This window comes from Dermacentor variabilis, chromosome 5 (assembly GCF_050947875.1).
Source record: "Dermacentor variabilis isolate Ectoservices chromosome 5, ASM5094787v1, whole genome shotgun sequence".
In the NCBI taxonomy this organism is placed as follows: domain Eukaryota; kingdom Metazoa; phylum Arthropoda; class Arachnida; order Ixodida; family Ixodidae; genus Dermacentor; species Dermacentor variabilis.
Window position 1 is genome coordinate 101,910,538 of NC_134572.1, and position 24,971 is coordinate 101,935,508.

The window sequence follows — 24,971 nt, forward strand, 5'->3', positions numbered from 1 at the left end:
CCACACATGCCTTTCGGGCTCGGTAGCTGTGACCCTGGAGTGGTTATCTATATCGCGCATAAGCGCTCGCACAAACGTACCGGCATATCGCATTGTGTGGTTAACAGCGGGGCGCACCACCCGCGAGAACATCCGAAGCGCAAATAGACAGGCGGATAAGGAAGTGGGGAACTGAACCGGAAAAGGGCCCACGTAGTGATGCCTCATGACCTGCCGACGATTTTCGGGGGCCACTAATGTGGTGCGGCCTGTGTTAAATATCTGGCAGCTTCCGAGGGATCACGGTGTTGCATTTGCTGTGACAAAGCACCCGGGGTGCGCACTTTGTGGACGATGGTGATTCGGTGAGAGAGTGAATATCGCCTGGCTACGACGATTTTCCGGAATTGGAGCCGAAAGCCCGGTGTATGAACCGGGCTCGATAAGTGCAGCTATCTGATATTGCCCGGTGCAACCATGTACTCCAGAAATATGGCTGACATTTGAGATGCTTTAAGCAGGTGTTAATTCTGCTGAATGTATAATGAAGTCTTTTCCAAAGAAAACAGATGCTGCTCAAACGTTCTCACATTCAAAAGGGCATTAAGGCACTAATAAAATATAGAAATATTTGATATCCATTGGTTAATCACAGCATCCTTAATGCTTGAGAGTGTTTTGCACGTCTGTTAAGTGCAATTTAGCGAGGAAGATAGAAAAAAGCCATTACAAGAAGAGTGAAATGCGCCTGTTTTTCTATTACTTACAGGTAGTCAATTAAGATGTTTGCTATTATTCACTGTTTAATAACTTTTCCCTGACAAAAAAAAGCGACCCTCCTGTGTGCTGACGTGCACAGTACAAAATTCTTAGCCCTCCTGGCCTATAATTAAACTAATCTGAAATTAAGAGAGTCAAGCACTTATTTTCACATTCGGTTTACATGCCCATTCGTGGGAAAAGCGCTACTAAGTTCAAATGATTACTTTCGAAACAGGCAAGAAAAACGGGACATGCAGATAGCACTAATGCAGCACTGCGCTCATGCTGTCCGATCATGTTGGGTGACAATTTTAACGCGATGGCCTTAAGGGCTCCGTGCCGCGGTACATTCGATGTCAGCGTCGGACGTCGACTGGCGAAAAACCATTCCGAACCCTAACAGCACAAGCCCTCCGCGAGGCGCAGATTCGCTACTGAAATAATTGAATTCCTGAAAGCAAAATAATTTGATGAATCTTATATTCATCAAATACTTCCTGTCGCTACCCCATGTTGTGTGGGATGGAATTTTCAATAATTTTATTGTTTGTAGACATTTTGTTTAACATATTTAATCCGTGAAATGAAAGTAAGCCTGGGGTCAAGTATAATACGTAGAAATTTACGCTTTTGTTGACGGGTATTTCTTGTCCACAGAGTTCCACACAAAGATCGGGAACCTGGCCACTCCTGTAAAAAGAACACAATAACATTTGTGGGGGTTGATTTTATATTCATTTTTGTCTTCCCACTTGGACACCTTCTTCAAGCCCTGCTGTACATGTCTCTCTCATTCTGCGAGGTTGCATGATTTGAAGCCTGTTTGAATGTCGTCCACGTAGACGGAATTAAAATGGCTGGTTATAATAAAGCACGAGGCGTGTTCATCTTCACGATAAAGTGTGCAGCTAAGCTCGCCTCCTTGGGGTACACCAGTTTCTCGTATAAAAGGTCCCAACAATACGTTGCCGATCTTCACGCGGACGGTACGATTCGACAAATAGGTTTCTATTATGTCTAGCCTATTTCCACGGATGCGCAATCCCGACAAGTCTCGCAAGATCCCGTAGCACCACGTTGCGTCATACGCCTTCTCCATATCGAGGAATATCGATAAGAAAATCTATTTATTTACGAATGCATCGCGGATATATCCTTCAATGCGCTCAAGGTGATCAGTTGCGCACCGCCCTTCTCTGAAGCCACACTGATGGGGATCAAGTATATTGTTGATTTCAAGGAAATTTATGAGACTACGATTAGCAATTTTTTTCAAAAGGCTTATACAGGCAACTTGTAAGGGCTATCGGGCGATAACTTGATGCCAAGGAAGAGTTTTTACCTTACTTCAAAACAGGGACCACAATCGCTTCTTTCCATTTGGATGGAAGGTATCCGACAGCCCAAATATTGTTGAAAAGTGCGAGTAGTGTAACTTGTGTGTAAGTGTGTAAGTTTTCGATCATGTCATAGATGACTCCGTCAAATCCGGGTGCAGAGCTCTTGCATCCGACCAAGGCAGCTCTCAACTGGGCAATACTTATAAGCCGGTTATACGGTTCGTTCTGTCTGCAGTTACGTACCACTGGCTTGAGTTCTTCTATTTGTTTGTATTTAAGGAAGGATTCAGAATAATGGATTGAGCTCGACATAAGCACAAAGTGCTCACCAAGAGAGTCTGCCTAGTCTTGCAAGGTATCCTCTTTATCGTTCACCAGGGGCAATGGATGGATTTGTTGCACTTTTAGGTTTCTTAAGCCATCCCACACTTTCACGTCCTGCGTGTACGAATTAACACCCTAGAGGAACCTCACCCAGCTTTCTCTCTGTACCTGACGTTGTGTCCACCTTCTCTGTGATTTAATTTGATTAAATTGAATTAGATTTTTGGCACTTGCCTTCTGCACAATACGTCCCATGCCTTGTTCTGCCTCTATCGCGCCTCTTTACAGCTTTCGTTTCACCAGGGAACACGTCTTGCAAGTGAACAACCATTTGTTTGCAGGATTAACTTTTCCGCTGCATCAATAATAAACGCGGTAAAATATGCAACAGCATCATCTATAGTAAAATCTTTTATAAAATCTCTTGGTAGATAAGATAATTCTTTAATATGCTCCCGTCCGCCGATGCTAATTTCCATCGAGGGGTAGGCGGAGAGTTCTCATGCAAAGTTATGAACTTTAAAGTTACAGCAAAGTGGTCACTACCAAAACGTTTATTGGTGACGTTCCACTCTAGATGAGGCGGAAGAGAAGTAGAGCCAGTTGCTAGATCGATCAATGAATACGTGTTGTGTTGACCACTGTAATACGTCGGCTTCTTCTTATTAAACGGGCAGGTACTAGAGCTCAGAAGAAAATTTTTATTCAATCGACCTCTCGCGTCGCATCACGAATCTCCCCACATCGTGTTGTGGTCATTAAAATCACCCACGAGTATGTAGGGGTCCAGAAGCTGAGTAATGAGGTTATAGAAATCGCTTTTTCTGAGATGATAGTTAAGGGGTACGTATATAGAATACACAGTGACCTGTTTATTAAAAAAGGCTTGCCCAAACGGGCAGTGCCTCAAGAGACGTCTGAAGGGCGACGCGTTGACAAGCTACAGACTTGTCCGCAACTATTGAAACACCGCCGGAGGCGTTAGCCTCGTCACAGTCTTTTAGGAAGATTGTGTAATGACGAAGAAAATTAGTGTTAGTAGGTTTCAGTTGCAGATGTGTCTTCTGAACACACAGCAACCTTGGATTGTGTTTGTGTAGGAGTTCTCTAATAATCGTCAAGGTTATGAAGAAGTCCTCAAACATTCCATTGTAGTATTTGCGTCTCCATTATGGTAAATGTGTTGTGTGCTGTGTGTTCAAGAGACGGAGAGTAGCTAACGGGCCCTTTCCAGGCGCTATGACGCGAGTTTTTTTTTTTTTTTGCAGATCGCGAGAGTCTCGCCCCTCCTTAGGCGCTGGTGGCGCCGTCTGGCTGGTTGTGTCCATCGCCTCTTGAGAGGCACTGCACACGCGCTCTTTTCAGCGCTGCGTTTGACGTAAATGCCTTGTCACGTCGGACGAGACCTTTGAGGCCAGCGGCCCGCAGGTCGATGGTCCCTTCTTCTGGGGTGGCGGAACAAAGCTAACTGTAGCCGCTACAGGGGGGGGGGGGGGGCGGGGGTTGTCGGATGGCGTCACCAACGGCTCACTGCGTGTGGGCCGGACAGCCACCGGAAGTCTTTGTGTCGCCGCCCCCTGACGCGTGACATCGGCAAATGCGTTCTTGGGCAGGTAGGATACGCGCCTGCGTGCCTCCTGGAAATTGATGTTTTTCTTTACTTTTATCATCACAATTTGTTATTCTTTTTTCCAGGATGTGTACGACCGTGAGTACGTGGCGTGCTCCTTATCACAGTTTACACAGTGGAGAGTGTTTTCGCAAGACTCACAGGTATGTTCCTGGGCAGTGCATTTCGCACAAGTTTGATGGCCTCGGCAGATCTGTATACTGGGGCCGAAACGCCGGCATTTGAAACATCTGAGGAAATTTGGCACGTATGGGCCTAACACGGAGCTTTATGTAACCGACCTGAATAGACTAGGGCAGAACACTTGAGTCGAATGTCAGTATCAGGTGCTTGGTCTGAATTTCTTTGCTGCCACGCCTCATTTTGATTCGTCTAACGCTGATGACGTCCTGCCTACTGAAGCCCTCCAGGAGTTCAGCTTTAGTAAGGTCCAAGATATCATCAACTGAGACAACGCCACGGGTGGTATTGATATTACGGTGCGGGGTTATCACTGTTTGGACCTCTCTAAACGACACTAGTTTGGACAGTTTTTCATATTGTTTCTGGTTGCGGAGCTCCAACAGGCGATCACCGCTTGCCATCCTGGATGCCTTATAACCGGTACCGAAAAATTTGGTACGAGACTTCAAAACAAGGAATGATGTAATTGTTCGCACCAGTTTATCTGGCTTTTCAGAAGGAACGACATGGAAACGGGGGAAATATTCTTTTTGCCGATCAAGAAATTGGAATACTTCATCGGTGTGCCCTCTTTTCTGAGGGCGATCAGTGAATGGGCGGTAGGAACTAGCCATAAGGATATGTGGAGATTTCGGCAGCAACGCCAGCCAACAACCACGGAGTCCTACAAGGGGACACTGCAGGAGCTATGAAACAGGTCCTGCGAACGCCAGCGGTACGTTACCACAATAAGCGAATGCGAAATAACATAGGTACGTTAATCAGACAGGGTTGACCCTCGCTGCCTAGAATATGCGAAGTAATGCAGAAGAGAGAAGACAGGAAAGATTAAAAGTGAGAGAGAAAGACGAAGATAAGAGAGGAGGATAGGAAAAGGACACGGCTAAGCCACGCACGGTTAGACGCGGGAGGTTCCAACCCTCGTGTGCTCGGGTTCATGTTGTCGCAACACACCAAACACCTGCTGACGCAGACGCCCATGCGGGTATTTTCAGGTTTCTGTTATTGTTTCGCACTTTTAATACTTCAGGCTGAGAAAATTTAGCATAAAAGGCAAGCGCTGTCGGTGTTTCGTTTCGTGACATTTGTTTGTGGGCTGTAACTCTCAAAATTTCGAGGAATAACCTCTTTTCTTTAACCTTGTCTTGCATCCTTGAGTAACCTTTTTCAACAATGCAAGACAGGGTACGAGGAGCGTTAGTAATAACAAAAAAAGGGTATCTTTTTCTCTTCTGTTAACTGTCGCCTTTGTGATGTACCAGAGACCATTGTTTTATTAGCTGCACCGACGCCATCCTATTTTGGGATGTCCTCCAACGGACTTTAAATAAAGACTTTGAGGTTAACGCTCATACTGTGCGATACCTGCTACCAACCTGTGATAATAGTGCGCCTTTCGATATGTTTTTTGTGATGGGAATGCACAGTTTGTGGAAAACGCGAATGATGGACCGCAACGCCGAAACGGTTGTACCTACAAGGGCAAATTTCATCCAAATGACACTACACCTAAAGAAGGTTTATGATGGACTCGGTGTACAACCGGACTGGTACCCTATTTTGTTGAGGGGCTTATCCTTGCCACCCTTCTAAAGTGACACGAACGTTTCTACTCACAGTATGAACGCTACCTTTTCTGTGTGTGACTTTCATTGTGCCCTCCATTCTCTGACTATGCAGAACTGGTGAACGTCTGGTTGAATGGTTGAATGCAACTATAATAAATACCATGAAAGAAAGAAAAAAATAGCAGGTTGTGGCAATATAACCTGCATATACCACATATCATATAGGAAGGCGTGGCACACCCATATAGCTAAACTTATGCGGCAACTTTCGCCTACAGGACGCCAACGCTGGCTACGACGCCGACACCGGATTTTCCGCGACACGGGGACCTTAACGCTGTCGCGTTAAAATGCGTCGTTCTAACCAGTACTCATCCTGCTGAGAACTCCGGCGTTCTCCCTGGGCGCTGTTGTTACCATTACCGCTGCAAGTGTGAACACGTTGGTTTGCAGCCGCACTTTAACAACGCGCAGCTCACTTGCCTGGGCTTTTATTTAAATATTTGGCAGTCGTTCTTCAATGATGCGGCTTACATGCTTACAGAAATAGGCAGCGACTACGCTATATATCTAGATGATGAGAGGAAGCGCTTCAGTTCGTTGTCGCACTCCGACATGTCGATCACGTTGCTTTTCGACCAGTCTGTGGATTAATAATGTGGAAGTTCTTCGTGGTTATTGACGTAACCGCATTATGAGATTTTAGGATGAATACCACCAAAGTAAAATTAATTTTTATTACGATTGAACACATTTGAGAATACTTATTAGACGCATTTGGATGTTTACCGGGCCTTGTAGTCTTCGACATATCGCGATTGCGATCGTCTGGAAATGACATTGTCTTCTGTCGTGTGACAGCGAACAGTAACTAATTTCATTTGATGTATTGAAAGTCATAAAATGCAAATGAAAGTACAGATTCTCGTGCGACAGGGGTATTAGAGGTTTTGGAGGAACGTAAGTCACACATAAATAAGGCAAAACAAAGGAACTAACTAAAATAATTATGTTGACCAAAACAAGAATAAAAAATTTCTAGCTGTACACTGAGGTGTATTTAACCAGCAAAATATTCAAATTTAACTTATAAGCATGCTATAACGATTTAGATTGTCTAAATCCCGCATATGTCTCTTAATAATCGTTGGCGAACGAAAAGGTAAGCTACACACCAACGCCGGCTGCGGCGATACACAGGTAAGAAATTGAAACTATCCATTTTGCCATATAACATGCTCACACATATCATAAACACGCCGGCATAAGTTTCCGAAAAAAAGAAGAAAAACACAGAAAGACCAGCAGATATCAACAAGAACAAAAACAAAATTCATGCAGATCCAACGCACACGTTATAACCCATGCGAAGAGAAGCTTAAGTCGAGCTGTTAATTAAATACTTTACAGCTAACACTGATGCGTACAATTGACTGATGACTGGAGAAAGCAAAGAAAAGTACGACACGTTCTAAGCAATATTTAGATTTTTTGCGCCTCTTGTGTCGCGGTGCTATTCTGCAGGATTGGCCAACAACGAGCACACCCCCAGCGGCATGTACCGAATGTCTATGTCAGAGAAATTGAATTGAAAAATTCGGGAAATATAATAAACCACTCTATTAACAGATTGGTGTAGTTTAGAGATATACGTGAGCCGTAATTATATCTTTATGTTTTACGTGGCAATCGTGTGTAGTGGGCCATGGCCATTCTGTAGGATTGGAAAATAACCAAATGGGGGGGAGGACCCCCCCCCACCCCCAATAGTGAGCTGGGAAATCAAATAAAATAAACGGAACCATAGAATTCGTTAACTGTAATTAACGATTACGTTCCCAAATTGGTGTGCTATAGATATCCCTGAGAGCAGAAATTATATGCGCCGGTTTCATGTAGGAAGTATCTTTTTTTCGTTAGGCAGGAAAGAGCTGGGCATATTTGATGAGCACAGACGCTTTACATGCGCAAGTCCGTGGGTACTTTAATAATATTTGTACTATTATATCCACATACGTATTCGTCAAGACAGCAGCCACGACCAGGAAAGTATGGGAGGGAGTGATAAACAGTGCATGCTTTTGTTACTTTCTCAACGAAAACTGTGGTTGATTAAAGAGTGGATATCTTAGCTATAAGTTTAGACGTTCCGCGTGTCTGACCTCCTGGCTAGACTTTGCGAGCCTTTGGGAGCCTTTTGTTAAAGTCGCATGAAACGTTGAACTCAAATATTATGATGAAGTTCGCGTGGGAGAGGTAAGGGGGATCACATTGTGCACACGGCAGGCGCATCGAAGCAGCAATAAATAGGGTAAAATGAAATCCCAAATCGAGAAGAAACAAACACACTAACAGAAATAGAATTGTGAGGCCTAATAAATAAAAAGACCCTAGTTATCTTAAACCTACCACGCTCTCCGTGATATTGCACAAGTTCAAGAACGCGGTTTCAAATGCGGAAATTCAAATTCCGCGAACAGAATCGAACGATAGCGAATGCTTACATAGATTTCAATAAAAATATGGGAAATGGAACACCTGGTTATGACGTTAGAGTGCACATAAAATCTTTTTTTTTTTCATAGGACATTAAGCAGGTCGTCTCTTGCCCGGAAGCAGTCGACGTACATTTGAAAACGTATTCTGCGAATACAAACGAGATAAAAGGGTCATATTTCTTAGCAAACCCTTGGGTTCCAGAAAACTGAGGCGGACGTAAAGCCTTGCGATCTTTGACAATATGTGCACATGCAGCTTGAACGCGAGCACACCTAAAAGAAGAAGCAACTGCAAAGGGAAGCCTGACTGTGCGTCCGAAACTGCCTGACTGTGCACTTTGAAAGCAATGTCGCCAGTCCCTGAGAGATGTTGGAAATAAAGTGAGGTGGAATGCAATAAATAAATAAAAAAAAGAAGCCCAGAGCAAAGCTTGCTGTCTTGGCATGCAACGCCGTGCCGGGATTAGAGCTAAACATGCTGCTTATAGAAGCATGCAAATGCTACGGAAGACTAAGCAGGGAGCCGTGGCGGAGACGGCGATTTCTTTGCGAATTCTCGTGCATGTGAGACGATACGCTCTACCGCGGCTAAGCTGTGACAGTGGACGGCCCACCCAGCAGCTCCGGTATTCGCCGAAAATCCCCGTATCGGGAAGGAAGGCTCGGTGCCAACGTTGGCAAACCTCGCGTTACACGAAGCACGGCGTGGCTGAGCTCGCTTCCATGCAGATTCGTGGATGCTGGCAAATGCTAATCCCTCGGGAGTGGTAAGAAAACACAGTGCGCAGGGGAAGAAACATTGCGGGAAAAAAATACAAGATAGAAAACCTGTTGGCAGTCCGAAGAGTCGACCAAACTGTATGCTAGACTAAAAGTTCAGTCGGATGTGCATGACGATGACGTTTATGAGTTGTGCGCGGTATATCCTCTTGCAGGAAGAGGTGAACTTAACAAAAACGTTAGGAGAGATAAAGAGAGAGTGTGTGTTTAAGGAATAAGAGAAGGAAAACAAGGAGTTTAGGTGTGCAGCTGGCTACCTTGTACTGGTATAAGGGAAAAGGTTGTAGAAGATGAGGGAAAAAGAATATGAGAAAAAAAAAGAAAGCTCTTCGATGCAGACTGTGGACGTCTGTGCAAACACGCCGGACGGTGGGGCTCTTTCGTGAAGCCCCGATACCTACTAAAGACTTAGCTGCTGCGCCTTTCAAGTCTCATGGACCCACGTCAGTGGGGTATGGAATCCAGGAACTCTACTTGTCAAAGGAATAGTGTTTACGAGTTCATCTAGAGTGTTGAACAGTATTATTCTATGCGAGCTAAAGCGAAATCCCGGAGGAGGAAAGACTAGGTTGCCTCTCTGCACTCACGAACCTCACAATGAGGGGTGCAGTTTGTCAGAACCATAAAGGCGTATTTATTTAGGAAAGTCACTCGAACTATGGATCATGTAGGACAGATGAGCCACCAAAAAGTAATGTGCCCATTTGGGCAATCCTTTAATTCTTAATCCATCAACACTGTGTTTGACTACAAAGGTGTAGTAAAAAAGGTATTGTTAACTTCTAGTGTAGCGCAGTTTTAAAAGCTTAATGTGAAAAGCATGTTGCCATGTGTATAGGACGATATATTCTACTACTGTTAGTAAGATATATTGAGCAACTAAACCTGAAATTTAGAGAAAGCAGATGAAGTTGAAATTCCCGCGTGTGGCGTAACTAATATCAGGCTTTACTTATGTTTTCATTGAAATTTGTATTTAGGTTTCTACGCAATTTTTATTTAGAAGCCCCAACACCGTTGCTCACAAGCGATACTTCGACACACTGGCTTGATCACTTATAAAACACGTCGTATGAAATACTTCGCTGCAAAAATATGTAAGCGTCAGTAGTGTATTGCTTTGCATAGATTTTGATCAGCTTAAAAAGGTAATGTCGCGTTCAAACTCGTACGTGAATGAAACTTTCGCAAGTGGAAATCTCACTCAATCGTAATAAAGCTGCGGTCCAATGAGATCGCAATATATAAACGGCACAGTGCAAAGTGTACGTCCCTAGCGGTAAATAGATAAAATTTTGTTGATAGTGCCCAGTTCCGGTAGTACTTCTTTTCATTATTTTAAAGAGTAGTCCTTTGGTGAATTTTCTTGCCTACATTCCTGAAATTTGGTATGCCTGCTGGCTCCAGTATTGTTGTGTGACTCTTAGCGTTCTTTAATATACGTGCTTCCTCTAGGCTACAGAATCTCCCCAAAATTGCTTTATGTTTCGTGGCTTAATCTCATCTCATTCGGTGGCACCTCTTTCGGCCAAGAAAGTTGCTCCTGTTTTACTTGTATTGGTCGTTCGAAACCCATCGTGAAACATTTTCATTCAATATCTTTTTCATGTATTTCACAAACACTCGTGTTACTAACAAAATTGCGCAGGAATCTCCTTCTGGCATTTCCAGCGACACTCATCCGCCTTGCCCGAGGCGGATGAGATTGACTTAAACATAGCTCCTTGACTAAATCCTGCATTACGGCAATAGCTAAAAGCCCTTTCTTTACAGAAAGAACCTTTGTAAAGAGCGGCAAAAAAATATCAAATATTTTTGCTTGATTGCTGCTTGAAATCACGCGCTCTCATTAGAGCCATTGTTTTCTTTAAGAAGTATTTATGTCTTCCTTTCAACCGCGTCAGATGAGAAAATATAATAAAAGTATCCGAACTGAATTCACCTCGCCTGTCACGACCGGAAGAACTTGTTGGTTTGAACGAATGATGATTGCGAACTAGACACTGAAATTTTCTGTAATAAGTATTATCTGCGACTAGAAATTATTATTTTGGGATAACCGTTAATCAGTCTCGTAATAAAACATTCACAGCTTTATCATATCTTCTCTAAAGAGAAAGCCTGCCACATGCTTTTACGCCCAAATGATAATATGGGATGATGTATCGTAAATAGGGCACTCGCGGGTTGTCCTTCTCCAGAAGGGAAAGAACAAGGCTGTTAAATTCAGCAGTCAGATAACGTCAGCAGTAATGCATACAGAACTTTAAAACGTTCAACCTTGAAAAAGCTCCTAAATGGAGCATGAGCCACCGGCATTCAATAATCATTCCGCTGAGAACACGCGGGTCATTCCTAAAATCTTCACAACAATACGATGATTACCGGTGCACTCTTTCATCTAGAAGATTGTCGGGTCTTCACCAGCGGGGACGGAAGTTGCAAAAACAAAACAAGCATCAGCGTTGACATTTAAAGTATGGAAAGTTGTGCGCGCTGCTGCAGAGGGAGGCCGCAGCTCCGATCAACGCATGCGTAATTCGCAGGATCTCGCATTTGAGACACGAAGCTTTAGGCACCGTCTACGAAGCAGGGTTCGCGAGTGGGGACTAAAACCAGGGGCGCGCTGAGCAAATTGTGATTGGGGAACAGCGGGTTTGGCACAGAGACTATAACTAGTGAGCAGTGAAGCTGCGCACCCTCCCGGCCTGCATGACGAATTGGCCTATACGAAGCGGGAGATGGCGGAATCGCCCTGATGCTTCCGTAGCCCTCATTACTTTGGCTTCGTGGCCGATAGTTTCAGGCAAGGGCATCCGGTTCGCACTCTAAGCTGCGGAGTTTAATATTCCGCGCGCGCAAGTCTCGTGTGAATAACTTATTCTTGCCGGCTCCTTCCTTTATCGTAGAAAGGTTGATGCGCGCACGCATGCAGGCACGCACGCACGCATGCACGCACGGTCCTGAACGTAGCAACACAACTCTTGAATGTAGGAACTTCAGTAGCGCCATTCTCGCTTTCTACTTAGTGGGTGGGTAGTCGAACGTCTCTAACAGACCCGCTTCCTCACTGCTCCCCTCACCCCCCCTCTATCTCGCTATGTGCCCGCGTGCGTGCTTCTGTACGAGTATGTGAATACATACTTTCCTCTCTCTTCTTCTATAAATGGGCTCCCCTTCACCACTTGCCGTTCCACATTTCTGTCTGTCCTTACCCCTTCCCGAGTGTAAGGTGGCAAACCAGACGTTTGTCTTTCGATTATCCTCGGTGGTTACGAATCCCATTTCTCTCTTTCCCTCTATCATGCTGCTTTGTTACAAGTTTGCTCATTATCAGACTCAAGTTTAGGGCCCAACCACTGAAATGCTCCTGCATAGAAATAACATAAAATAATTGTGTCCTCGTACTGTCTATAACGCGGTGACTGGCAAGAGGGAGAGAAAATGTCTGTTTAAAAAAATGCATCCCATAATGAATTCGCGCCGACGAAGCATCCGCGTTGTTTTTTTTTTCTACTTATGCGCCACAAATTCTCCAACAGCGCTTACAAAGCAACGCGTTGTCTTGCTCGCTCATCTCCGCGACGAATGCTAAGAAGGGGCTCCACGAAGCGGTTTGACCTTAAGCTTTTATTCACAGTCAGTTTTGCTTTCTTTATCTCGTTCAATACCAACACATGTCGCACTCAAGTGCCGTCCTCTCGGCCGAGAATACGAATTACGGCCTGTTCCATCGTCTGAGTGTCTAGATGCATCTTCATCGCACGAAGCCAGAAATAATGCCGTGCTAGCCCAGCATTGAGAGTACGCAGCATCGTCCTTTTTATACGTTCTTTTCATTTCACTTCTTTCTTTGCCCTGGGGTGACCCCTACGTTCTTTTGTTACAGCCGTCTTGCGTTTTAATTCTTTTTTTCTGACGGCGCTCTTTATTTGGTTTCGAAATTTTGCTTAATATAAATGGTGAATTAGTGTGAGTGGATGGCGAACCATAAAAATGCTGAAGGTGCTCTCGCAAATAGCGTCATGGTTCTAAGCCAGCTTCTCCATCTTCGTCGCTTTTCATACGTGCCCCGCTTTGCCGCTGGTCTCGGTCGGAGGAACACCATATACTACGTTGCGTGCTGCTATCTCGCGGATTGCCGGCGTAATGAGCTAGTTACTTCGCCGACCATAATTCTTGCAGAGAGACACTCGATTTTTTATGAATAACAATAGTCACATTTTTTTCCCCTTTCTTCATGCCATCGTCTTCTGACATCGTATTTTACTGTAAGGGTGTATAAATCCTGTACGTTTCGCATTTACTTGCGTGTGTAGATGCATGTAGCAAAACAGCAAAACTGCTTTTAGAAAGAAAGAAATCCTAATGGACAGAACAATGTTCAAGGAGCATATATAGTCCTTCAAAAGAAGAAAGACGGCATGGAATTAGGAACGGGTGAGCACTTATAAAACGCGGAAAGCGCATCGTACCCTATAGTAGCTTTCTTTTGTCGTTAATTTTGCTTCTGTCCCCGATACGTCGTCATTGTCTCGACGTTGAGAGCGGCGCGTGGACAGTAGTTCCTACCTCTTTGGAGAACGTTACCAAGATGGTGTTGTTCTGGGCCCATGAATGGGAGGGAGCGTTGAGGTGTGGGAAAAAGCTTCGGTGGGGGAATCTGTTGCCGTTTAGGGAAAGACAGATGGAAGGACCGTAGTGCGTTACCTATGCAGTGTGTCCCGCGTAACTTGAGCGAAACATTAAAAATATGCATATGCACAAAGCTGGACCGAACCAAGGTAGTGTTATTTGCCATCGCTTGGAGATGCTCAGATTATTTTTGTATTCCGCCTAATTAGGTAATTAGTCTTAATAATTATTCAGCTTCTTAAGTATAATTAGATGAAAAGTGTTAAAGATAAAATTGTAGAGCAACATGAAAATCTGCCACTACAGCTTTCTGATGCTCAATACGCGCTACATGATAGTGTTTTTCGGAGCGTGAAAGAAGCTCTCAAATACACGCAAAATGCCTCTAGCGGCCAGTCGTGCGGCAATTTTGCGTGTATTTTTTATTTGACACCCTTATTCTAACTATAACAATAAATAAGGTGACTAATTATTAAGGCTAATCATCTAATTTGGCGTTATGCCAAATATTAATTTGAATATCTTCAAATGCGGTGAACAAGATTACCTTGGTTCAGTCCAGCTACGTGGGATTTGCATATTTCAAATATTTAGCTCAAGTTACGTAGGACACCCTGTATATACTCAGAGTATGGTTGACGTGAAGTTTTATTTGTGGTGACAGCTATTAAACACGCTGTCGTCAGCTGCATTCACGGTGTCTCGTGGCAAGCGTATTGTCTCAAGCGTAAGCGCGTTCTCCATTCCATAACGTCATCATTTGTTTGAAGGAAGAAATCAGCATGTTTCTTCGAATTAACAAACGGGAAAGAAAAAGCATGCGGACGAGTGACAGTTAAGCAAAAGTATGTTTTGTCAGTATATTGCAAATTTTGCCGATTTCATACATTTTCTTGGACGAAATACTTGATCGCTTGAGAAGCAAACGGTGGCAACGCGAAATATCATTCAAGAAACAGGCTGCCCTTTTGCTGCGGCCATTTCTACGTAGGAAAAACGGGGCGGTGTAATAATCAGATTATAATGGAACATAAAACGTTGTTAACCGGAAGTTCGCCTGCTAATCTTGCCTTACATTGCCAAGACTGCCAAGATTGTGACTGCATGCCGGAGTTAGATAAATGCGCGATATTGTACAGGCATAGAAATGAAGATACGCGTCTTATAGTCCAGGCATGGCATATCAAAATGGTGGGAGTACGTGCGGGAGTCAGCCTTTGATTACCTTAAATAAGGAAGAGATGAAATGCCTTAACAGTTCCCTCTCACGCAGACCGGCACGTGTACCCGATTGACACGTGTTGCTACCATTCCAGAACATGCGCAGATGAGTTTTGTGTCTTCTTTCTTAGTTCGCCTCAGTGTTTCGTTCATATGATAGTCGGCGTTCGTGTTGCCCACTTCTGTTCTATTGTGTCCGTGTGGGCACACCTTGCGCATTCTTTGCAATATGAATCTCTACCAACCAGCTCAGCTTGTTGTCGCTCTAATGCCCAAATTATTGTGTCATATCATAAGAAGCCAACAAACATTGACACCAAGGACAACATAGGGGAAATTACTTGTGCTTAATAAATGAAAATAAAGAAACGAAGAACTAATGGAAATTAAAGTGGATGAAAAACCAACTTGCCGCAGGTGGGAACCGAACCCACAGCCTTCGCATTTCGCGTGCGATGCTCTACCAATTGAGCTACCGCGGCGCTGTTTTCCCATCCACTTTCTTGCAAAAAAGGACGTCCCACGTCCGCCGCCAAGGTCTGTGTGTGGTGGCGCTGGCTAACACTCCCAGGGTTATACTAGGACACATAAATACCCAAGAAAGTGGATGGGAAAACAGCGCCGCGGTAGCTCAATTGGTAGAGCATCGCACGCGAAATGCGAAGGCTGTGGGTTCGGTTCCCACCTGCGGCAAGTTGGTTTTTCGTCCACTTTAATTTCCATTAATTCTTCGTTTCTTTATTTTCATTTATTAAGCACAAGTAATTTCCCCTATGTTGTCCTTGGTGTCAATGTTTGTTGGCTTCTTATGATATGACTAATAAAATCGGGACCCTCGGTTAACCTCCTTTCTTCTCGTTTATTCATAACGAGGGTCTCGAATCCGGCTACATTGATGCCTTCAGGTAGCATATGTGGGTTTATTGACCAGTTGCCTTCACCCAAAAAAGATCACGTTCTCGTGACGCCTGCGGCAAAAAAGGACGTCCCACGTCCGCCGCCAAGGTCTGTGTGTGGTGGCGCTGGCTAACACTCCCAGGTTTCTACTAGGACACATAAATACCCAAGAAAGTGGATGGGAAAACAGCGCCGCGGTAGCTCAATTGGTAGAGCATCGCACGCGAAATGAGAAGGCTGTGGGTTCGGTTCCCACCTGCGGCAAGTTGGTTTTTCATCCACTTTAATTTCCATTAATTCTTCGTTTCTTTATTTTCATTTATTAAGCACAAGTAATTTCCCCTATGTTGTCCTTGGTGTCAATGTTTGTTGGCTTCTTATGATATGACTAATAAAATCGGGACCCTCGGTTAACCCCCTTTCTTCCAGATTATTGTGTGTCATATGAGCTGAGCGCAGTTATCCATATGTGTTCAGATCAGTCACAGCACTCGTGTTTGGCACGTCGCATGAGACATGTTCAGATGACCCGATCGTGTTTGAACTGGGTTGCAGACCAAAAGTGGATAAATTGTACCGGCATCAAACGGACCAGTTCAATAATCAGAGCAGCAGTAATGCGCAGTTTGTTCGCTGGCTACGGCGAATGATAAAACAGTAAAGGCGCCATAGTGCACCAGAAAAAAAAAAATATATATATATATATATATATATATATATATATATATATATATATATATATATATATATATATATATATATATATATATATATATATATATATAAGCAAGCTGTCTAGTTGCTCCGCACAAGACACCTTCCAATTAATAATTCACCAGTCTTAGGGCAATGGTACCCTCTAAGGACATGTACCTTTGCCTTTGCCGTACCTTTGCCACCATACGCTCTTTGCCGTCACAATCGATTGCTGCCACTATCAGCCTGATAGCGCTGATCTCATATAAGGGTCGATCATTTTTCAACTTTTGAGGATTGTTTGGGAATGGCCTGGGGCACGAGAAATCGAAACCCATATTTAACTAATTAAGGAAATATTACGAATTATCTTCATAATTAATTACTTTAAGGTACATATTGTAATTCAGGAATTGTAGCAAGAAACATCCACGTCAATGAATTCCGAGGATGACACCAGTTTCGAGATATTTCCCAAAATGTGGGATGAAATACACGGGCGTTCCAGTTACTCTTGTGCTTCAATGCATAAAAGAGTCTTGTTAAAAAAAATAAAGGTAACGAGAGCGTAGTTTTAACGTACGTTTTATGGCGCATATCTTCAAACTTGTGTCATTCTTGAAATTTATTCCAAGTGGATAGGCCTTGCAGGCTCACCGGCTACAATTAGTCAATTGAAATAAGGGCCATACAATGATCAATTTAGAAGTTGATTAGTGCATTTTTATTTAGTTGAAAATGTGTTTTGATTTTTCATGCATGTCCACGCTTCTAAATAATCCAGCTCCAGGGCAAAATTATCCTTTTCTGCAACAGACGATTTCTTTAAATGTTTTGCTTTATTTACCTGTGCGCATAGCGACTTATGCAATTGTACATCTTCCTTCTTGACTCAAAAGCTGGAAAGCGGCGCGCTTCTATGTGCATTCGAGCCTTCCTTCTATGCGGGAGGCGACACAGGTTAAGGTGCAGCTTTGTTCATCAGCACGCGTTGCAATATGGGCATGCTAATCTCACGCACTGGCACTACTAAACTGTCGCGACGAAGAATCGTGCTGTAAAGATTCGCTCGAAACGATACAAGAGCGACCACCTTCACAGCAAAGGCTCCTTTGGCGTATATACGAGATGAGGCCTCGATAAGCTGGAGTTACCAAAAGCAATCACAAGTGAGAAGCACGAAAAGCGACGGCTTGCCGGCTTGGTGGCGCATGCTCGGAAGTACGAGGCGTATTCTATCTCGACCTATTGCGCTTTACGTTTGACGACGCAAAAGAACGTGTCAGCGCAGTTGCTTCCAGAACCAGTTGCTTCCAGGTGAACCAGAAACTCTGGAACACCTCCTGCTGGCCTGCCCTGCTCACCTGCAGCACCGCGGTCGACTTCTGCAAGAGTTCCACCGCCTGGGGCTCCCATGTTCATGACAGGAAGATATCCCCTTCCCCTGTCGTAATCAGCTACCAGCCTTCCTAAGTGTCGTCGAGTACCTCGACTCGTCAGGGCTCTCGGCGAGACTATAGGACATTTCTACAAAGATGGATGGCCTAACGGCCATCCCACCACCTCGGGCTTCCTGATCGGCCACTACTTCGCTTCCATCTCTACGACCCTCTACCTTTCTCCCTCCTACACTCTCTCTCTTTTAACCCCATCCCCGCCACCCTGCTGGCGCTGAGCCGTGCTCCCGCATGGGTTGCAGAAAATAGGGCTAGCCTTTTCTCCTTTCCCTCAAGAACCACTTCTCTCTCTCTATCTGCTTCCATCGCTCGATACAGCTGTGTCGAGGGCTGTACTTATGACGCTCGAAGGGAAACGCGTTTCACTAACAGCGCTCCAGACGGGTAACGGTAGAGTAGTGCCGATGGGAACACTGGTGGAATGTCGGCACGAAGGAAACGTGGCAAGACTTCGGGACTAACCAGGAAAGCGAGGTTCAGGGTCTGCAAGGCGATGTCGGATCCTGGAAGGTTCGACAGCTGAATTCCACCGTTATGGCGGTCGGAGGCCGACAGAAAAGTCGGACCACTTCTCTTTCCACGTAGAGTAGGCGAGGGCCAGTAAGGCTAAGTGAGAAAGAGTGGAGAGGGAGGTAAAGTGGTAAGAAAGTAGAGATAAGGAAAGGAAGGAGCATAGACACACAATCACAATCGGTCACTGTCACCGCATGCTGTCACCGCACAGCACAGTGTTGTGGTCGCGCCGCTGGCACGAGTTGTTGGCAACTCGGCGCTGACGCCCGTGGTTGCACCTGGGTCGCAAGCCCCAAGGGTAGCGTTGGCCTGGCGGCCTGGGGTACAACTGGAAGCATCCGAAGGTCCCGGCAAAGCATGAGTCGACTGGTAACAACAAAACAACTTGTTTATTCTAACATCGCAAAGAGTTGGCGGTCAGGTCGACCGAAGTAGAGAGACGGGAGTGCACTTTACTCAACAGAAGAAATCGGAGCCCTCCTTTGGCGTCCGGGGGCATCTGTTTTTATACTCTCGCAGTTGAGGGCAAGAAGGAACCCCTCTATAGACGAGCACGTGACTGTACAATGGGATAAGGTGACGCATACTGTCGTGTCGCCGCCGGTCGGGCACAATGGGGAGGAGAAGGTGGCTCACACTGTCGTGTCGCCGCCGGTCGGGCACAATGGGGAGGAGAAGGTGACTCCTACTGTCGTGTCGCCGCCGGTCGGGCACAATGGCACATACACTCACACACGCACATGAAGACACGTGGCATCGGAACATGCCTGGACGCGCTTGGCGGGGAGGCGTAGCGGCGACGCCGAACGGGCCAAAATGTCTGCCGCTTTGTTGCAGCCGCGCCGGCTAAACCGCGCGTCGTAGGCGAAACGTAACAGACCGTCCCGCCGGGGGAAGGAGATCCCGATGGACAGGGGACTGCATCCGCTGTCCGGAGGGATGTCGCTCGATGATGCTCATAACCGAAGTCGGGCGTCCCTCGACGTTTCTTGAGCGCAGCGCACAGAGAAGGCCTCGTTCTCTCGTTCAGGTTCGCACCGGACACTGCAAAGTGACTTCGGGAGAGTTCACATTTTTGTTCTCGTTCCCGGCAAGCGTTAGAACTACGCTGAAACTCAACCGCTCAGTCAGCAAGCACGGCACAACCCTCACTAAGCCCTGCCAGGCTCTTTCCCCTTCTATACCACTGCCTAGTTCCTTACAGTAGTCTAGCAGCACTTAGAACGCGTCCACAAATTGGAAAATTGCACTATAAAGCATGTCATCACTTTGAAACACTAAACAAAAGCAATATGTTAAAAATCCTGCCTCAGGAAGAAAAACATCAGTAACAAACAATTTTGAGGCTGATTCCTACGTTAGGGGCTTCGACTTAAGCCATCGGCGTTACCGTTGAGACTCCGCTTTTTGTAACGCACCTCAAAGGAATATTGTTGCAAAGCGAGGCTCCAGCGCAGGAGGCGGCCATTTTTGGGAGAGATGGTCTGCAGCCATTGGAGAGGGCAGTGATCCGTCTCAATGATAAACCTCGAGCCGGCTAGATAGCATGACAATTTCTGAACGGCCCACACGAGACATGCACACTCTTTCTCGATGGCGCTATACGCCTGCTCACGACTGGTCAGCTTACGATTAGCATACAGGACGGGGTGTTCTACTTCTCCATTTTCCCGTTGGCACAGTACAACGCCCATGCCTCGCTCACTAGCATCGCACTGAACAACGAACCCTTTTGTATAGTCTGGCGATCGTAGCACAGGCTGGCTTGTTAGGGCACTCTTTAGGGCGCTAAAAGCTCTTTCCTTTGTCTCGTCCCAGACGACTGTTTGAGGCTCTGTTTTTCTTAGAGCATCCGTCAGGGGAGCCGCGATATCAGAGTACCAGGGGATGTACCTCTGATAGTAGCCGGCGACACCTAAGAACGACCGAATATCGGTCTTCGTGCGCGGTTGCGGGAAGTCTCGCACAGCGGCCACCTTTATTTCAGAGGGGCGGCGACGACCCTGACCAATCACGTGACCGAGGTAGACAACCTCGGCCTGTGCTAACTGGCACTTAGGAGCCTTTACTGTCAAGCCCGCTTCGCGCAGGCGGGTTAGCACTGCCCGCAAGTGTGCCATATGCTCAGACCAGGATGCGGAGAATATCGCTACGTCGTCTAGATACGGTAAAGCGAATTCTTGCTGTCCCCGCAACACTTTATCCATGAGGCTTGAAAAACAGTATGGCGCGTTCTTCCAACCAAAACTCAACACTTTAGGACGGAATGTTCCCATTGGTGAAATGAACGCCGCATACCTACTAGCCTCTTCTGTAAGTGGAACCTGCCAATAACCCCTGACAAGATGTAGGGTGGAAATAAACTGAGCGCTACTAACTTTCTCAAGGCGCTCCTCGATGTTAGGGATCGGATAAATTTGATCCTTAGTGATGGAATTAAGCCTGCGGTAGTCGACGCAAGGACGAGGTTCCTTGCCCGGTACCTCAAGTAAAATCAAAGGGGAGGTATAATCACTCTCACCTGCCTCAATAACACCGAGCTGTAGAATTTTCTTTACCTCAGCCTCCATAATATCGCTCTGGCGGGGTGACACCCGGTACGCCTTGGATCGTACTGGCTCTGGGGAGGTAAGTTCTATGTCATGAGTAAGGACAGAAGTCCTACCAGGCCTCTCAGAGAACAGACCTTGAAACTCTTGTAAGAGCTGGTGTAGTTCGGTTTTCTGCTCACGCGACAGCGATGCTCCACTGACTAAGTCACTAATGACTTGACCGGTGTCTTCCCTGTTCGTCACTGAGCCTAGTCCCGGAAGCTCGACCGGAAGCTCTTCAGGAACGTTTACCATCATGCACACCACTGCTTCCCTTTGTCTATAAGGTTTGAGCAGATTACAGTGGTAAACTTGCTGTGCTTTCCGCTTTCCTGGCAGACTTACCCCGTAGTTAACGTCCGACAGTTTCTGAACAATTCGTGCTGGGCCCTCCCATTGCACGTCTAGTTTGTTGTTTAGCGATGTGCGCAATATCATGACCTCATCGCCCACCTCAAAACGACGGGCCCTGGCTGTCCGATCATAATAAACCTTGGCCCTCTGCTGGGCCTTTGCCATTGCTTCACCTGACAACTCCTGTGCCCTTCTTAAGCGTTCGAGGAGCTTAAGCACGTACTCCACCACGACTGGGTCGTCGCCCCTGCCTTCCCACGATTCTCGAAGCATGCGAAGCGGAGACCGAAGCGAGCGACCGTACACCAGCTCAGCTGGCGAAAACCCCGTAGCTGCATGCGGCGCGGTCCTTAATGCAAACATCACCCCAGGCAGACACAGCTCCCAGTCAGTTCGATGTTCAAAACACAATGCTCTCAACACGCGCTTCATGACGGAGTGGAGCTTCTCAACGGAATTCGACTGTGGGTGGTACACTGAGCTGTGTAGCAGCTTTACCCCACACCTTTCGAGAAAAGTTGTCGTCAAAGCGCTAGTAAACACTGTGCCCTGATCTGATTGGATTTCCTCAGGAAAACCAACTCGCGCAAATATGGACAGTAGTGCATTGACTATCTCAACTGAGCTGAGTTCTTTAAGCGGCACTGCTTCAGCGAACTTTGTCGCTGGGCAGATCACAGTCAAAATGTGTCTGTACCCCGTGGCTGTTACCGGCAGAGGTCCCACTGTATCAATAACGAGCCGTCTAAAAGGCTCCGTAATGATAGGTACCAACTTCAACGGCGCCCTCGATTTGTCCCCTGGTTTGCCCACCCGCTGACAGGTGTCACATGTCCTCACGAAATGGTCTGCGTCCCGAAAACACCCTGGCCAATAGTACTCTTGCAAGAGACGGTCCTTAGTTTTCTTAACTCCAAGGTGTCCGGACCACGAACCCCCATGCGTCAAGCGCAACAGATCCTGACGATAGCATTGAGGAACGATCAGCTGATCGAACTCCACTCCTCTGCGGTCTAGATACTTCCGGTACAGGACTCCACCTCTTTCCACAAAACGCGCATTTTTCCTGGCGATACCTTCCTTGACATTGCAGCGTACGTTTTCTAGGCTATCATCCTTCTTTTGCTCGGCTATCAAAGCCGACCGGCTGACTTTTAGCAACCTATCAAGTCCGTCTGACGTAGGCGCGATGAGCAAATCTGAAGATAGCTCTTCTAACTTTCCCGCATCGGGATTTTCCTCTCCGGTATCTGGTGCCTTTAACGTTACAGACTCAAGTTTATTCAGTTCGGGCGTGCTCTGAATATCAGCTTGCTGCACCTCTGACCCTTTTTCATTGTTCGATAACGTCGGCCCCGCAACTACCGCCTTTGCAGCGAGCTCCCGAACCTTCGATCTGGTTAAGGCCTGAACGCTAGCCTCACCAAACAAAAGCCCCTTCTCGCGCAGGAGGTGATCGGACCTGTTTGAAAATAGGTACGGGTACTGGGGGGGCAGCATAGATGACACTGCCGCCTCCGTCTCAAGCGCTCCGAAAGGTCCTTCAATAAGCACTTTTGCTACTGGCAGACACACGCTATGAGCTTCCACGGCTTGCTTGATCCATGCGCACTCGCCCGTGAACATATGGGGCTCTACGTAAGAGGGGTGAACTACATCCATCGTAGCTGCGGAATCGCGAAGCACTCGGCACTCTTTCCCGTTCACGAGGAGGTCTCGCATGTAAGGCTCGAGAAGCTTCATGTTCTCGTCAGTGCTGCATAATGAAAAAAACACAACTTTTGGTGTTGTTTCCGGACACTGCGCCGAAAAGTGACCCGGCTTCCGGCACGTATAACAAACGCTCGCTTGCCTCATCTCGAACCGCTTTCTGCGTTCGGCTTCGGTTGCCGCCGTCTCCTTTCGTTCGTTTTGCCGCCGTCTCCGCCGTCTCCTTTCATCCGCACTACGTGTGTTCCCCTTTGCTCTCATGGGTGTGAACTTCGGCCTCTCAAACTTCGAGCCAAATTCATCCTTTTGACCGTCCTTAGCCCCGCGAGCCCGACGCGTCACAAACTCCTCGGCTAGCTCAGCGGCTTTAGCCACCGTACAAACGTCTGGCCTATCCAAGACCCAGTACCGCACGTTCTCAGGTAACCGACTATAAAACTGTTCTAGCCCGAAACACTGCAGAACTTTCTCGTGGTCACCAAACGCTTTCTCTTCTTTGAGCCACTCCTGCATGTTTGACATAAGCCTGTACGCAAACTCTGTGTATGACTCACTTCTGCCTTTCTCATTTTCCCGAAACTTCCGACGGAACGCCTCCGCTGACAGCCTGTACTTTTTTAGCAGACTCGATTTCACTTTGTCGAAATCCTCTGCCTCCTCTCTATCCAAGCGAGCGACTACGTCGGCCGCCTCGCCGGGTAACAAAGTGAGCAAGCGCTGTGGCCACGTTTCCCGAGAGAACCCCTGCTTCTCGCACGTTCGCTCAAAGTTAACCAGGAACAAACCAATGTCCTCTCCAAGCTTAAACGGCCGCATCAGGTCAGTCATTTTGAACAATACTCGTTCTCCTGCACCGTGTGCCTGACTTCCATTACGAGCGCGTTCCATCTCTACCTCGAGACGCTTCATTTCCAAAGCGTGTTCGCGCTCTTCTTTTTCTTTCTGCTCTTTAAGTTCGCGCTCCTGTCTCTCTTTTTGCTCTCTAAGTTCGCGCTCCTGTCTCTCTTTTTGCTCTTTAAGTTCGCGCTCATGTCTTTTTGACCTCTCCTCAATAGTCTCAAGGCATTCCGACAGCTCGTCATCCTCAGCCTCTAACTCAAGAATAGCCTTTAGCAGTTCTGGTTTTCTGAGTTTGTCCGAGACATCCAGACCCAACTCTCTTGCAAGCTCCAGCAATTTCGGTTTGCGCAACGACTTCAAATCCATGGCTGCTCTGAATGCTGCTTTCTCTACTGCCTAATATTGTCTTGCCGCAAACTAACCCGGCAGCAACGACAACCACAATTACCAGCTCCGTTTCTGACACTAACAAAAGCCTGGCAAAGCTCAGAAGAAGAAAGTCCCGCACTCACCAAACCTCGCAGCCAAGAGTTCAGCGCCGTCGTTCCGCTGCAGGCAACCAGTCATCACACAGGGCTCGTTGCACTGCTCCCGGATCGTTGTTGAGCTGCTCAGCATACAGTCAACTGCATCTCTTCGCTGCTGGCCTCCGTTGTCGCGATCTCACCGCTGGCAGACAGTTGTTGTGGTCGCGCCGCTGGCACGAGTTGTTGGGAACTCGGCGCTGACGCCCGTGGTTGCACCTGGGTCGCAAGCCCCAAGGGTAGCGTTGGCCTGGCGGCCTGGGGTACAACTGGAAGCATCCGAAGGTCCCGGCAAAGCATGAGTCGACTGGTAACAACAAAACAACTTGTTTATTCTAACATCGCAAAGAGTTGGCGGTCAGGTCGACCGAAGTAGAGAGACGGGAGTGCACTTTACTCAACAGAAGAAATCGGAGCCCTCCTTTGGCGTCCGGGGGCATCTGTTTTTATACTCTCGCAGTTGAGGGCA